We start from the raw sequence: 17,640 nt of genomic DNA on the forward strand, positions 1-17,640 counted from the left end.
CAGAAAGCACCTACATTTAATATGGATGTACCATATTCTGCTTCTTTGAAATTTTGAGAGCGAGGCTTAGAATACAGAATAAACAAAATACTCTAATTTACATATTGTCTAGAAAGTAGAGCTACTGCAAAAAAATACTCTGATGACAAACTACTTCAAGGAAATCCTCTAGGAACAAGGCAATCTTAGGAAGTAAGGAATTTAGAGTATTTTTTTCCTCAGTTCCAGGCCAGGGTGAATGGTCTTAGGCCTCCGGGAGACGACACACAGAGCACATAGCTTGCCATTTCTTAGGATTCAAGATAGATAAGTGATTTGCCTACTTCCAAACCTGATAAAATAACCATAGCGTTACTCAAGCTAAATCACATCGTTCCTTTCTATCTTCTTCATGCCATACCCTCTACAAAAAAAATGATAAAACCCTCTTTCCGTGCTCAATGACATACTGGATACATGTCTCTAAAATTGAACAGGAAAATGTTTCTCAACTTTCTGAAAAATATATTCCAATCTTTTTATTTGAGAAAAAATGAGTAGAGATATGAAAACAGAAAATAAATAATAATGTCTCTTCTTTTCTCTCTATCCCTAAATTAAATGGAAGAAAAGATCCTGACTCAAGACAGACAAATACTGATAAACCTAGGAATGCAAGCTGGCTTTTCCAAGATGTCCTCCACACGGTCCTCATGAGGCTGCAAGGGTGTCACCTCCTCATATGGAGTCTTACATTGGGGAATGAGAAAAACACAGAAGTCAATAGGTGATCCTAAAAAAAGGCATTTGACACCAACTAAAACATCAATCTACATCAGCACCTAAGTATTATGGCAAATATAAAATTATCAAGCAATTTTTTAAGATCATCAAAATAACCCCTTATAGATCACTTGTTTTTCAAGAACACTTAGAAGACATTATACATTCAGACTTTGGGATTTTGACATAGTAAGTCTACATTGATCTTTAAATAAATTGAAGCTAACCAAGATGACAACCAGGATGCTTAAGGGGTCTAGACACCATGAAATAGTATACAAAAATCAAACAAACAAAATAAGATAGAAAAAGATAAACAAGGAACAAAGAGCAGATGGGAGGAGAACATATTGTAAGATGACAGACTTAAAATGAACCGTTATCAACAAAGTAAATGTAAATGATCTAAACACTCCAATTAAAAGACAGATATTATCAGATAACTAAAAAGTCAAGACCCAACAATATATTCCTTTGAGAAATGTACATTAAATATAGACACAAATACATTAAAGCAAAAGAATACAACAAGACACATATACTAAAACTAGCCAAAAGATATCTAGAGTGTCTATACTAATATCAGAAAAAATTGAGTTCAGAATAGAACTACTACCAGAAATACAGAGGGTAATTTCATAATGATAAAGTGGTCAATTCATCCAGAGGATATAATAATCCTAAATATTTAAGCACCCAGTAACCAACGTTCAAAATACATAAAGCAGAAACTAAGAGAAGCTCAACAAATACAATATTTGGACCATAAAATAAGTCTCAAATATAAAAGGATTCAAGTCATACAAACTATGTTCTTTGCTTACAATGGAACCAAAGTAGAAAACAATAACAGAAAGATTTCTGGAAAGCTCTCAAATATTTTAGAACTAAATATGGTACTCTAAATAACCAAAGGGTCAAAGAAGAAATCCAAAATGAAGCTAGAAAGTATTTTAAACTGAATGAGAATAATAACATACCATATCAAAAATTGGAGTATGCTGCTAAAGCCGTACAAAATCTATGGCATAAAAAAAAAATTTATATTAGAAAAGAAGAAAGGTCTCAACTTAATGTCCTTAGCTTCCACACTGTGAAACCAAAAAAAGAAGAGTTAATTAAGCCCAATGTTAGCAAAAGGGAGGAAATAATAAAGATCATAGCAGACCTCAGTGACACAGAAAATAGAAAATAGGGTGTAAATCAATGAAAGCAAAAGTTATTTCTTTGACATAGTCAATGAAATTAATAAATTTCTAGAATGATGAGATCATTTTGAAAAATATATAAATTAGTAATATCAGGAATTAGAAGTGATACCACTACAAAATCTACAGATAATATGGAAATATTATGACAACATTATGCCAGTAAATTTTATAATTAAGAAGAAAGCTGAATTCCTTGACTGATACAAGTTACCAAAGCTCACTCAAGAAGAATTAGTGTGAATGAAACTGTATCTATTAAAAAAATTGAACTTGTAGTAAAAGCCTCCCCACAAAGAAAACTCCAGGCATCACTGGTGAATTTTATAAAAATTTAGAGAAGCAATAATCCTAAAATTTTTCCAACAAATTCAAGTTAAGAATAATTTCCAATATGTAAGGAAATTATAGACCATATACTCATAAATATAAAAATTATAGAAAGTTGATTTCAATAATGTCCATAAAGGATCATATAACACATCAAGAGCAAGTGGGGTCGATCTCAGGATTTCCAAGCTTATTTAAAGTTTCAAGGCTGGCTTAAATATAATTCAACATAGTAAGAAATTAAAAAAGGAAAACCTTATGATTATCTAAATATGCACCAAATAGTATTTGATAAAACCCAAAATTCATCTTATATAATAAAAGGCTAATATGCAAATCAACCGAATGGTGGAATGACCAGTCACTATGACGCACACTGACAACCAGGGGGCAGATGTTGAACACAGGAGTTGCCCCTGGTGGTCAGTGCGCTCCACAGGGGGAGTGCCACTCAGCCAGAAGCCCTGAGCAGGACTTTATGGCTGGTGAGTGCAGCGGCGGTGGCGGGAGCCTCTCCTGCCTCCGCGGCAGCACTAAGGATGACCGACTGCCGGCTTAGGCCCGCCTAAGCCGGCAGTCGGACATCCCCCAAGGGCTCCTAGTCTGCGAGAGGGCACAAGCCAAGCTGAGGGACCCCCCGCAAGTGCAAAAATTTTGTGCACTAGGCCTCTAGTTTCTAATAAAAATTCTCACCACAGTAGCAATAAGAGGGAATTTCCTCAGCCTGATAAAGAGTATCTTGAAAAATCTACAGTTAACATCATACTTATTGGTGAAAGACTTGATGCTTCTCCTATTCTGATTACAAACAACAGAAATGGCTGCTCTCATAGCTTCTATTCAACATTGTTCTGGAGGTTCTAGCCAATGAAACGAGGCAAGAAAAACAAAAGATACCCAACTTTTAAAGAAAGAAGTAAAACTTTCTTTATTCACAAACAACATGACCTCTATATAGGAAACCAGACAGAATCTATAAAACAGTTATAAGAACTAGTCACTTTAACAAGATTATGGGATACAAGATCAATATTAAAAAGTCAATTGTATGCCTACTTCCTAACAAGAAAACATTGGAAGCTGCAATTAAAAAGTAGTATCATTTAGAATAGCATCAGTACATCTGAAATACTTAGAGATAAACTTTACAATAGATGTGTAAGTCTTGTACACTGAAAACAACAAAACATTTCTGAGAGAAATTAAAGACATAAATAAATGGAGAGGCATTACTTGTTCATGAGTTACATGATTCAATAGTTAAGATGTCAATTCTTCCAAATTGATTTAAAAATTGAATGCAATCCAAATCTACATCCCAACAGGCTTTTTTTCATAGATACTGACAAGCTGATTTTAAAACTCTTATGAAAATACAAAAGACACAAAATAGTTAAAACAACTTTGAAAAATAAGCAGAAAAAAAGATGGCTAACAACACTGCCTGATTTTAAGATTTACAATAATTAATCTACAATAATCAAGAAAATAAGATTTTGGAGTAAACACAGAAAAAACACTGCCCTGGCTGTGTGGCTCAGTTGGCTGGAGCATCGCCAAGTATACCCAAAGGTTGCAAGTTCTATTCTCAGTTAGGGCACATACCTAGGTTGTGGGTTCAGTTCCTGGTCAGGGCACATGCAAGAGGCAACTGATTAATGTTTCTCTCTCAGAATGATGTTTCTCTTTCTCTCTCTGTCTCTCAAATCAATAAAACATATTCTCTGATAAGGATAAAAAGAAAAAGAGAAAACACAATGTAATGAATTAAGAGAGTTCTAAAATTGACCCATACATAAATGCACAACCAGTTTTCAGCAAAGAGGGAAAGGCAATTCAATGGAGAAAAGACAGTATTTTAAACAAATATTTCTGGAACAATTGGATATTCATACTTTTAATAAATGAACTTTTATCTGTATCTCACACCACACACAAAAATTAACTCAAAGTAGATTTCCAGATACAGGTTAACAGCTCAAACTGCTTTACATGTGCGCTGGGGTTAAATACAGTAGGTCCTCGGGTTAGGTAGGAGATCCGTTCCTATGGCGCGATGTAAGGCCATTTTTGTCTTAAGTCAGAAACCACCTACATATGCACCTACGTCACTCACATGGAGCACATACACAGCAGTAATGAAGTGAAACAGTAAAAAAAATTTAAAAGAAAGATAATTCCTGACCTTTACTTGTGGTAAATAAATAATAAAAACCACAAAGCACGTATGTCGAAATGATGGAACTTTTTTTTTAATAAATACAGTGGGGCCTTGACTTACGAGTGTCCCGACTAACGAGTTTTTTGAGATATGAGCCATCTCTCGGCCGATGTTTTGTTTTGAGTTGCGAGCTAAAATTCGGGTTATGAGCCAGCTTCAGATACCCCACTGCTAGTTGGCGCAGCGAACGTCACAGTGAACACCACAACATCAGCCCAGCATCACGTGTCTCACTCGTTCATTTTAAGATTTGACATACGAGTAATTTGAGTTACGAGCTCCGTCACGGAACGAATTAAACAAGGCCCCACTGTACTGTAAATGGGAGATGGCGACGTAACCACGAAACGGCGTACGTTGAGTCCGACGTAAACTGAGGACTGTCTGTAAATAGGTAAACTAAAGGTGGGATCCATGTTTCTCCCTGTTGGAGAAAGACGTTATAGATAAGCAATGAACCACCTGGTACTGCATTAGAGTCAGTGGCATCAGTATGAACTCACATTTAGTTGAATATAAATGTAAATAGACAGATGTAGAAGTAATTGTAAATGTGTATATCCTTAGGTTGCATACATACATACATTTCCTGGCTCTGGGTGCTGAGAGAACCCAGACCAGCCGTGGGCAAACTACGGCCCGCAGGCCGGATCTGCCCGTTTGAAATGAATAAAAATAAAAAAAAAAAGACCGTGCCCTTTTATGTAATGATGTTTACTTTGAATTTATATTAGTTCACACAAACACTCCATCCATGCTTTTGTTCCGGCCCTCCGGTCCAGTTTAAGAACCCATTGTGGCCCTCGAGTCAAAAGGTTGCCCAACCCTGCCCTAGACATAGTGACATCCCATTAGCTGTAATCAGAATACCTAATGCTCAATCTTAGTTTCTAAATAACATACTCACAAAAAAGGAATTAGGGAATGGCTGATTCTAGGAATGGAGCATTGCAAATACCAGATGACCCTTAGGCATCTTGTGTCAGAATAAAAGGAAGTACTGGAAAAAGAGAGGGGAGCAAGTACAAGGGATACAGGAGCCAACCTAAAAGAGCTACCAATGGGCAGAGCTGGAATAAGTTCAGCAACAACAATAATTTTTGTTATAACCTAAATTACAAAATAAATATACATGAGTCCATACTGATATCATAAATGATTAAATAAATAAATGGCAGAGAAGAGTCAAATAATAAGTACCATTTAAAATAATCATCTTACAGAAGAATTCCAAGTAATTTTTAGAGACACCCATTTCTAAGTGCTGTAGAGCATGATTCCTGCATTCCTTGAGCATGAGCTATACTTAGTGACTTGCTTCCACACAATAAGTTATAGAAAGGGTGAAAAACATTAACTTTACAGTGGACAAACTTGGCAAACATCACTGTGGTCAGATAATCAAGATTAAGCCACATGAGTGATAAAACATGATGACATCATGTATCCACCTGCCCCAGATATGTGATAAAAAGGGTGCCTCTCCTAAAAAATCATCCCAGTGAAATCAAGAAGAAACATCAGACAAACCCAAATTCAGATCCATTCCATGAAATATCTGACCAGTACTGCTCAAAACTGTCAAGGTTATCTAAAATAACAAAAACTGAAAAACAAAGAAAGACTTAGAAACTACTAGTATCAAGGATCAGAGAAGAATAAGGAGACATGAGGTCTAATGTGAAATTCTAGAACAGAAAACAGAAGTGTAGTGAATAGTAATATACCAATGCTGGTTGCTTAGTTTTGACAAATCTACTATGGTTATGTAAGATGTTAATAATAGGAAAAGAGAATGAGAGGTACACAAGAACTACCTGTACTAACTTTAAAACTTTTCTGCGAATCTAAAATTATTCCAAAGTAAAAAATGTATTATAAAAGTGTATTATCGACTTAAATATAAAAAGTAAAACTATAAAACTTGTAGAAAAAAATAAGAGGAAATATTTTGAACCTTAAGTTAGGCAAAGATTTTTTTTTAGGTAAGATTCCAACAACACATAAATGGTAAAATTGATAAATTGAACTTCATCAAAATTTTACTTTTGCTCTTTGAAAGACCCAAATGAGTGAAAAGAGCTGATTAGGAGAAAATATATGCAAAGCATATATATCCAAAAGAGGACTTGTAACCATAATGTATAAAGAACTCTCAAAATTCAATAATAAAGAAACAACCTGATTAAAAATAGGCAAAATTTAAACAGCCCCCAGAAAATATTTAAAGATAAGCTAATAAAAAGGTGCTCAAAATCATTAACCTTAAGAAGATTACATCATTATTTAAAATAGCCAAGATATGAAAGCAATCCAAATATCTATCAATAGACAAGTGGATAGAAAAGCTGTGGTACTTACATACAATGGAATATTACTTGGCCAAAAAAAAAAGAATGAAATATTACCATTTGTGATAGCATGAATGAACAAAGAGAGTATTATACTGAGTGAAATAAGTCAGTCAGAGAGAGACAAATACCATATGATTTCACTTATACCTGGAACCTAAAGAACAACATAAATGAACAACAAACAAAACAGAAACAGACTCGCAGATATAGAAAACAGACTGCCGATTGCCAGAGGGAAGAGGGGCTGAGGGACTGGGTAAAAAATGTGAAGGGATTGAGAAATACAGATTGGTAGTTACAAAATAGTTACTGGTATGTAAAGTACAGCATAGGAAATATAGTCAATAATATTGCAATGACTATGTATGGTCCAGGTGGATACTGGAAATATCAGAGGGGAAGACTTTATAAAATATATGATTATCTAATCACTATGCGGTACACCTGAAACTAATATGAAATAATATTGAATGTAAACTTTAATTGAAAAGAAAAGATTCAAATTAATACCACAAAGAGAGAATTTAAAAGACTGATCCCATCATGTGTTGGTAAAGATACAGAGGAACTGGAATTTTCACACAGTGCTGGTGGGATTGTAAAATGGTGCAAATACTTTGAAAAACAGTTTGAAAATTTCTTAAATTTAAGCATATGCCTACAATATGAAGCAGCCCTTCCACTCTTAGGTATTTATTCCCCCAACAAAGAAAGCATATGTCTGCACAAAGTCTTATGCATCAATGGTCATAGCTGCCTTAACCATAATACTCAAAAATTGAGCATAACCCAATTGTCCATTAACAGGTAAAGGGATAAACAAATTGTGATACCTCCACAGGATGAAATACTACTCATCAAGAAAAAGAAATGAACTACTGTTATATGCAACAATATAAATGCTTCTCAAAATAATTATACAAGAAGCCAGACAAAAAGCATACTATATGATTTCATTTATATAAAGTTCTAGAAAATATAAGTGAAATAAAACAAGTGAGTGGTTACAGGGGTGGGTGTAGAATTTGAGTTGAAGTGGCAGGAAGAAGTGGAAGAGAATATGAAAGACAAGGAAATTATTGTATTGATAGTATATTCACTAATTTGATTGCAGTGATGGTTTCACAGACACATACATATATCAAAATAATAAACTTCAAATATGTGCAGTTTATTGTATGTCAAATGTAGGTCAAAAAACTTTTATTTATTTTTTTAATCAACCACAAAACCTGGAAAATCTGAGAATAAACTAAGCCTGAAAAAAGGAAAGATGGTTTCTGGCAAAGAGCTTATGGCACAGTAAATGAAAGGCTGATTAGATTTGGTCTATGTGGCTTCAGAAGAGAACTAGTACCAATGAGTAGAAATTAAAAGGAAGCGGAATCAACTACACAAAAAGAATATTCTGACAACTGGAGCTGTCCAAACACGAAATGGACTGCTTTGTAAGGTAACTGTCTCTCCCAGTCACAAACATTTTAAGCAGAAACTCAACTGATTGCGTTAAGTGAGGCACTAGGAAAAATTCCAACTTGCAACAGTAGAGACAGTATTTTTTTTAAATTAAATTTAATTTTATTGCTCAAGGTATTACATATGTGTCCTTATCTCCCCTTTGTCTCCCAAGCCCCCCACTCTTGCCCTCACTCTCCTAGTGTCTGTGTCCATTGGTTAGGCTTATATGCATGCATACAAGTCCTTTGGCTGATCTCTTCCCCTTACCCCCACCCTCCCTTACCTTTCCTCTGAGGTTTGACGGTCTGATTGACGCTTCTCTTTTTCTGGATCTGTTTTTGTTCATCAGTTTATGTTGTTCATTATATTCCACAAATGAGTGAGATCACGTGATACTTATCTTTCTCTGACTGGCTTATTTCGCTTAGCATAATGCTCTCCAGTTCCATCCATGCTGTTGCAAATGGTAAGAATTCCTTCTTTTTTGCTGCAGCATAGTATTCCATTGTGTAGATGTACCACAGTTTTTAATCCCCTCATCTGCCGATGGGCACTTAGGCAGCTTCCAAATCTGAGCTATAGTAAATTGAACAGTATTTCTTAATCTTTAAATGCACTAGTTAGAAAAACAGAACATGTAGTTTCCACTTGGGGCAAATCTATAATAAAAGTGTACTATGCTAATTAGACCAGACGTCCTTCTGGACGAAGCCAGGGCTGCAAGGGCCGAGGCAAGCCACCATGGCTGCGAGGGTCAAGTCCCTTGCATGAATTTTGTGCATCTGGCCTCTAGTGTAATCATATTTCTCATACCATAAAGCCCTCAACACCAAACATTTTGTGTGGTTTAAAGTATTTGGAAGCATATGAGCAAGGTTAATGAACACACTTGATAAACTTCAAATGAGTTATCTTTCACACTAGAGGTCCAATGCATGAAATTTGTTCATGGTAGGGTCCCTAAGCCTGGCCGACAATCAGGGCCGATCTGCGGGGCAACCAGCAGGGCAATCGGGGAGGGTCGTCCCCACTGGCACCCGCCTTGGCTGGCCTGGGGCATGCAGGCTTGGGCCAGTTCCTGCATTGAATAACATCTGCCCCTGGTGGTCAGTGCACATCATAGCGACCAGTTGTTCCACTGGTTCGTTCCGCCATTCGGCTGATTTGCATATTAGGCTTTTATTATATAGGAAGATAAGGAACGCAATCAAGAAGGCTTCAAAAATAAACAGTTTGTAAAATGTATATTTTTCTTGCTTGCTTGCTTTTGCATATAGTCAATTATTATAAAAACTGAGGGAAAGGGGCATTTATAATATTTACTACACAGTTCTAAGCACTTAGAGATCAATAACTAATAATTACTGTTTATTGAATATATAGGCGTACAAATTCAAGCAAAGCAGTTTGAAAACATGAACTTTACAATACTGCAAGAAAGCTATCATGCACATTTTACAGATAAAAAACTTGGGCTATCAGAAGTTAAGGGGATCTTTAGACTGAGAATCTAAAGCTAATTCAGACTGTCTGGCTCCAAAATCCAGTGATGTAAGATTGCCTACTAGTTCCATGAAGAAATAGGGTTCATATGATGATTACCGAATGCAGTCTCTTTCTTCCCTCTCCAAATAGTTCCTACAATCCTGCTCAATTTATTTTTCAAAAATCCAAATTTTCTTATGTTAGTTATCCAGCTTTGTTCCTTTAGTGCCTTATAACTTCTTATAGGTAAAGTCTAAACTCATCAACAGAGTGAATGAAAGACCTTCCTACCTACTTTCCTAGGATCATTTCTAATTATTTCTCCTGTATATTCCAGAAATACTTAATTAAAATATTGGCAAGTCTGCCCTAGCTGGTTTGGCTCAGTGGATGGAGCACTGGCCTGAGGACTGCAAGGTCCTGGGTTCTATTCTGGTCAAGGGCACATGCCTGGGTTGTGGACTTGATCCCCAGTAGGCAGCATGCAGGAGGCAACCAATCAATAATTCTTTCTCATCATTGATGTTTCCATCTCTTTCCCTCTCCCTTCCTCTCTGAAATCAATAAAAAATGTATTTAAAAAACTAGAGGCCCAGTGCACAAAAATTTGTGCACTCAGGGGGGAAGGGGAGCCCTCAGCCCGGCCTGTGCCCTCTCGCAGTCTGGGACCACTCAGGGGATGACCACCTGCTGGCTGAGGCATACTCCCCGGGAGATTGGGTCTAAGATGGCAATCGGACATCCCTCTGGCAGCCTGGCAGCCCTCGGGGGATGTCCACTTGCCAGCGGGGAGCAGGCATAAACTGCAGTTGGATATCCTTAGTGCTGCTGAGGAGGCAGGAGAGGCTACCACCACCACCACTGTACTGGCAGCCATCAACCTGGCCTGTGGCTGAGCAGAGCTCTCTATGTGAGAGCGCACTGAGCACCAGAGGGCAGCTCCTACATTGAGCATCTGCCCCCTGGTGGTCAGTGTGTGTCATAGTGACCAGTCATTCCCAGTCCTTCTGCTGTTAGGGTCAGTTTGCATATTACCCTTTTACTATATAGAATAGAGGCCTGGTGCACGGGTGAGGGCTATTTGGTTTGCCCTGAAGGGTGTCCCGCATCAGGGTGGGGGTCCCGCTGGGGTGCCTGGCCAGCCTGGATGAGGGGCTGATGGCTGTTTGCAGCTGGTCACACACCCTTCAGGGTGGGGGTCCCCACTGGGGTGCCTGGCCAGTCTGGGTGAGGGGCTGAGGGCCATTTTCAGGCTGGCGGGTGACTGAAGCTCCCAACCTCTCCTTTTTTTTTTAAATTCTGGGATTTATTTACTTTCTATGGCTGTCACTGGAACTGAGAGCCAGCTTTAGCTCTGAGGCTCGGCTCCAGCTCTGAGATCTCGGCTGCTGAAAGCAGGTATCTGGGTTTGTTTGGCTTCTATAATTGAAACACTGTTGCAACTCCAGCTCTGAGGCCCAGCTGGCTGAAAGCAGGTTTTGGGGTTTGTTTAGCTTCTATAATTGCAACATTGTTTCTTAGAGTGCAGCTCAGAGGCCGGCAGCGACAGGCAGGGAACCCTGGCTTCCTCCATCACTGGAACAAGCAAGCTTCCTATTCGCTTCAGCTGCCTGGCTGCCAGCCGCCATCTTGGTTGGCAGTTAATTTGCATATCGCCCTGATTAGCCAATGGGAAGCAAGTCGGAGTTATGGTTAATTACCATGTTTGTCTATTATTAGATAGGATATATATTGGCAAGTTTTATAAAAATGCAACAAATTTGTTTTTGCAATTCTCAATTTTCTACATGCCCTTCCTCTCATTTTTGGCCTGATCATGGAATTTTTATTCTTCTAGACTCAGTTTAAATATTGTCTCCTCTGTTGAAGTCTCCTTTGACATCCCAACAACAATTAGATACACTCTTTTACATGATACACTTTCTTATACTAATAATTCTTTGTGAATTTGTACCTACAAAAAAAAAAAAATCTCCTCAAAAACAATCACTCATCTCTCTATCACCAATATTCAAGGCCAATGCCTAATATATGGGAAGGGTTCACTAAGTGTTTATTGAATTAATGGTGGATGAGTAAGAAATTAAATGAATATACTAACCAGTATCTAAAATTAATAAGAATCACTTAAGGGTTTTCCATTTTTTGATAAATAAGTCATATCACCTATGACAGAGATATACTAGTTGCCACATTATAACATATACTATACCTCGTTAATTCTATATGATTTTATCCTAAATTATGTCTTAATTGAAGCAACTATTATTACCTAACCTACTTAACTGTGCAGCTGTTAAAACAGTTTATTTAATCAAAAGTAAGGGTGATATATAAATTGATGCAAGGATTAATTCTCAAGATTATAAAATGGTTGGAAACTAGGAGACCTTGAACTACTCTGATTACTTGTCAAGAAGAAAGCCAAAAAATTAACCTTTTTGTGACCTCCTCCCACAAACAAAACTATTCACAGATTTTACTGTTTCAAGATGTAACCTTGTACAGTGCTCTCCTCCTGCAGACAGTATGAAACATCAAAAAAAACCTCCCACCATTTAAATTTTCAGGCTCCTTTCCTCCTCAGTTCTTCATGAATTTAAAATACTTTTATGCCTGACCAATGTATGTTTGATTAGGTTCCTAACAACAGTCCCACTCTCTAACTGGGATACCATAATGTAAGGTACATTTTGGTGTGGGAGACTTCTTTTATCATCTCATTCTCTTGCCCAGAGCTATCATGAAAATAACTGGGGTTCCTGTTGGATACTGCTGTTTTATGTTCACATAAGACTAGAAGTAATTCTTTCTAAAAATGTAAAATAAGATAGAACTTTCAAAAAAAAAAAAAGCCAAGAAGCTTTGAAAACTACTCTCAGCTAATGGAAAAATTATCTTAATTACATGAGAAATGTTCCAAAGCAACGATTTTCAACCCATGTGCCACAAGAATTTTTTAAAAATGCAATACCTGACTAATTTAGTTAGGGGCACGGACCTCTTTTCCTTTAGATTGTCAAATAAAAAAATAACAACAGCCAACAAAACAATAGCCATCTGGTGAATGAATCAAAATTCTAGCTTTTTTTTTTTGTCAGATTATTAAAAAATATATTTTTTGGTGTACAGGAGGATTTTAGTAATTACCTATGCGTGCCATGAGATGAAACAGGTTGAAAATCGCTGCTCTAAAGTACTCTGGGTGAAAACAAAGCATTCCCTATTCGTGGAGGAAAACGCCTTCCCTATAGAAAATGTCCACATGTTCAGAAGCCCATAGTCTCGTAATGCCTTCTATGTGTAGGTAAAGAAAAAAAAAAAAATTCACACCTTGGCAATTTTCTTCTAAAATGCTGCCTCATTACAGCAATAACAGTTTATGCTAAAAAAGGTTCCGTTCTGAAGAACTAAAATGTATTTTTAAAAACACACAGGAAGAAACTGAAGTGGTATTCAAACAGTCTGCCGAAGTGGACACAGCTTTGTAAAGACAAAAGAAGCCATTTTAAACCACATTAAATGTAATGATCTTTTTTTTCCCTTTCTGAAACATGATAGTAAAAAAGGGATAATAACTGAGCTGTTTCAGAGCCCAGTAATACAAAGTTAAGGGCTGCGAAATGAAGAGCCAAAAATCTTTCAAAAAAACCTTTCAGTTAACATGTCCATCAAACAAAAGATTATTTTCCAAAAGGTGGTGTAATTTTTCTCAGATTAGTCCAAGAAAACAGGACATGCAATTTGTTTTGATTTTTCCCTTATCATCATCAACTTCACTCCTGAATCTCCTTTTATGAATAAACTGGTTGACATAAGGAAGCAAATGATTGTTTAACTTATCACATTGTGATCTTTCAAGGGAAACATTTCAGTTCATTCAAGTTCTGGCTCCTATCAACATTTCTCGTCTCCGGCCTAAGAAGATAATGCTGCATAAAAGAAAAGGGCACCATGTGTGACTTAAGAAAGAAGCGTTCATGAGAGAACTGGAATCTAATTACATAAACACACTTCCCTACAGGTGGATATAAATTAAAAAATCTCTGAAATCTGGTCTTGAAGGCTAGCCGTGCTTTTTTAATTATGCTAAAAGTCCCTTGTCTGCTTGATCTCTCATGAACAATTTTAATCAGGCAAGCCTAATACACTCCGTCTCACAGACAACTTAACAGAGCTCTCAACTATGAGCTAATGGGAAGGAAAGGAACCACAAGCATTTTTATTAAAAGGAAAAATGGCCAGCCTAGAGATTTAGCTAGCAATAAAGCAAGATTAAATCATGTTTTTTCCCTACTTAGCCTACTTAACTTGAAGAACTACAGACATGTAATTAATTTGCTCTTGAGAATTACTCTGTAAATATAAACACACCATTAAAAAATATTACATCCTTACAATTCACAGTGGTTTATTTTTATTTGTCTTCCCTATTCACAAATGGACTAATAAACTAACAACCAGTTTGCCAGAATCTAAGAATAACCCAAATATCAATCTTCCCCCAAAAAGGAGACTAAAAAATAAAACACCCTCTTTAGTTTACAGGAATCCTAACAAGTTCAAAGTGAATGTGAAATGATAAAAGAACCAAATAAGCCCTTCTCTACCTTTCAGCCAATCCGCAAGCTCATTTGCTACATCAGCTATCTCCATGAGTCCTCAGTCCATTCTGAGGCCCTCTCGATACAGCAGCCATGATAAGTTTCATTTTCCAATTGCTCTAAATTATCTAAAACTAATAGCCACCATTTTAAACTCTTTTCTCTGCACCAATTCAACCCAGAATGTACTGGTGGTTGTCCCAGGCCCTAAGAATTTGCACCTATGTTACAATAAATTGGTTTTGTCTATCTTGATCTCTCAAACTGCTTTGGGGAATTAAAAATTCAAATTTTTAAATCCTGGTGTGAGTTTGCCTCCAATTAGTTTCTTTATGGTTTAGAGCATATTCTCAACCCCCCTGTGCCTCATTTCCTTCATCTATTATACTGTCACTAATCATACTCTCCTTCAAAGAGTTGATGTAAGAAGTAAATGACATAAAACATGAAAGAGTTGCTCTAAGTATTACATTACATAATACACCTAAGCACAATGTGAACATGATGCGTTTAAGGTTCCCTTTGGCATGTTCCAGATCAGTGCTTCCCGGCCCTCCAGCATAGGTTTTATCACTTTCATTGATCCCTGAAGAAGATACTCAGCTTCTCACACTCTCCCCGGCAATCTTTGTCAGCTTCAGGACTCACCAGCAGCCCAAACCCAGGCCTTTCTTTTATGATTTCCCCATCTTAACACTCAGTTCCATCCCTCTTGAGGCTTTCCAGCTATTTTCATACTCGGGCTCCCTGGGCATCTCTGCCTCACTCAATTTCTCTGTGCTTATTCATTAGAGACTGCTTCATTTACCTTTGCTTCAGTTTCTACCAGCCTGGTTCACTTCCTCATTAGTGCTGTGCTTCTTACTAACTGCAACTGCACACTATCAGTTTAACTCGATGCTTTTCTGTTTACATTGATTTAAAAGAGTATTCTTTACAGTTAAACTAAGAGATACAAAATTTAAATAGATTAGGACAAATAGTGATGATTATAGCTCAGGAAAAAATTTGGCTAATTCACAGACAATGGTTTTCTTTTTTACAATCAATATACATTTTATTTATTTGCCTATCAGAGCCTGTGATCCTTCTGACCTGGTTGCTTAATGAGTTGTAAAAATTCAACTTGCTTAAGTGAAATGGTAGATGCTGAAGAGTAAAACAGAATACCTGCAAGGCAGGACGAAAAATAAAATTAAGAAATAAACATTCAAGAATCATTAATTAGTCCTAGCCGGTGTGGCTCAATTGGTTGATGTAGTCCTGTGTACCCAAAGGTCGCCTGTTCAATTCCCAGGGCACATAACAAAATTGTAGGTTCTATCCCTGGTCAGTGTACATCCTAGAGGCAACTGATGTTTCTCTCTCACATCTATGTTTATCTCTCTCTCTTCCTCTCCCCCTCCTCACCTTCTAAAAAATCAACAGAACATATATTTTTAAAAGAATCATGCATCAATACTAAGGTTGCAGATACATACACAAATTGCTTTAAACTCCCCCCAAAAGAGTTGTCTGATCTATATACAAATATCCCAGATTAAGAAAATCTCAATTCCAGAGTTAGAACAGCTGATTTCTAATAGGGAGTATTCTTCAGGAATAACATAAATCAGGCCCACTGTCCAGATATTTTAACTATTCCCCTCCCCTCCTCTCCCCTCCACTCCTCTCCCCTCCCCTCCCCTCCCCTCCCCTCTCTCTCTTGCTTTCCCTTAACATTCTCTTTCAGTTCTCTGTTGGATACACAAATTTAAAATGCTCGGTGATGCAAAAGAAAGTATTATTCTTTACATAAATATGAATTACTTGTCTTTCACAGATCCTACGCTTACTAATTTTCTAATGGAGTGTAAAGTTTTTCCAATATCCCCGAGTTAATCCCAACCTGCTTCAAATTACCATGTTTTAAAGTTTTACCTCAGATTCTGGTCAAGGCTATAAAAAAAATATATCAAATTAAGGACAGGTTTGTTTTTGTTTTGTTTTTAAATTAACAGAAGAGAGTAATAAAATATTTCTTAGAATTTTATTTTAAAAATTCTTAGAATCACTCTATCAACTCACTCAGGCAAATTTTGTTAATTTATATTAACAAATAAATTATTGCAATGACCTAATTCAGCATTACCCAAAACAATGGCTAAAACTTCCTTTGCAACTCACTATTTGACTTTAAAAGAGCTGCTATTACCTCTGACACCCAGATCCTGGTATCTAATACCACTTTCCAATAAGAAGAGCCAGGGCTTCTTGGAGAAATGATCGATTCTAAGAGGGGAGCAAAACTATACAGGTGAGTCAGATGCGTCCTATAGTGCCAGGAAGTAAGGAAGTACTAAAAAAAAAGAGTAAAACAAAACACAATGATGAGGGAGGGATAGGTCAATAAGACTCAGGAGCCGTTAAAAAGATCCCAATGGCGAAAGTTAGAATAATGTAATAAAATAAGATAGTGTTGGATTATAACCCAAGGTATAAAATAAATATCTATGAATCCATACTTATATAATTAAATGATTAACTAAAGAAATAAATGGGCGAGGACAAACAAATCTCTCATGCAGAAGTATTCTATACAATTTATGAAGATACTCCACCTTCAAGGATTAGGGAAAACTGGGTGGGAGGTGTATGGGAAATCCGTACTATCTTCACAAGCTTTCTGTCAATCTGTTTCTAGTCTAAAAAAAATATTAATGTATTTTAAGTTGGTTTTTTTTTTTTTTTTTTTTTTTACGCTGCTATTGCCTTTGGCTTTCTAAAGTTTGCTATCTAGCTTGCCTGTGGAAACCCTAGTTAATTTTAGATCACTTCAAGCATACAATTCTTCACAACACTCTCAAATGCAGAGGCTGCTTGCACTGCACTGGAATGGAAAAATGAGAACCAAAGTCCTACTCTTGAGTTCTGCTCTCCATACAACTATCCATGGGACCATTTTAACCAGTTTTCTCATCTATAAAACGAGGCAAGCAGGCTTGGAGGGCATTCTGTTACTCCTAACGGGGAGAGGCTAATGTGATGGCCTGTCTGCACTCTCATCATTGTCTCATCTACATCAGGCTCCAGTTTTCTCTGGACGCCCATCCAGATGTAAACTCAGTGCCAGACCTGGCTTTTTCCAGTTTGTTTCTTTAGACCTTATGGTTATTCTGGAAGGATAACCAGAAGTCAGATACAGTAGTTGCCTCTACGTAGGAGAATAGGAGGGTAGA

General features: G+C 36.9%; 1 protein-coding gene across 36 annotated transcripts in view; it reads right to left on the reverse strand.

Moving 5' to 3' along the window:
- The window catches only part of RFX3 (regulatory factor X3), a 272,040-nt gene that overhangs the window by 181,838 nt on the left and 72,562 nt on the right, over nucleotides 1–17,640 (reverse strand). For 2 of the 36 annotated variants that reach the window (XM_036331009.1, XM_036331010.1), the window contains exon 10: nucleotides 1,743–1,783. The exons of the other annotated variants lie outside the window; for them this stretch is intronic. The gene's annotated coding sequence lies outside the window, so the exon portion shown is untranslated. The remainder of the gene's footprint in view (nucleotides 1–1,742; nucleotides 1,784–17,640) is intronic. 36 annotated transcript variants of the gene reach the window in all.

This window comes from Myotis myotis, unplaced genomic scaffold (genome assembly GCF_014108235.1).
Source record: "Myotis myotis isolate mMyoMyo1 unplaced genomic scaffold, mMyoMyo1.p scaffold_m19_p_12, whole genome shotgun sequence".
In the NCBI taxonomy this organism is placed as follows: Eukaryota; Metazoa; Chordata; class Mammalia; order Chiroptera; family Vespertilionidae; genus Myotis; species Myotis myotis.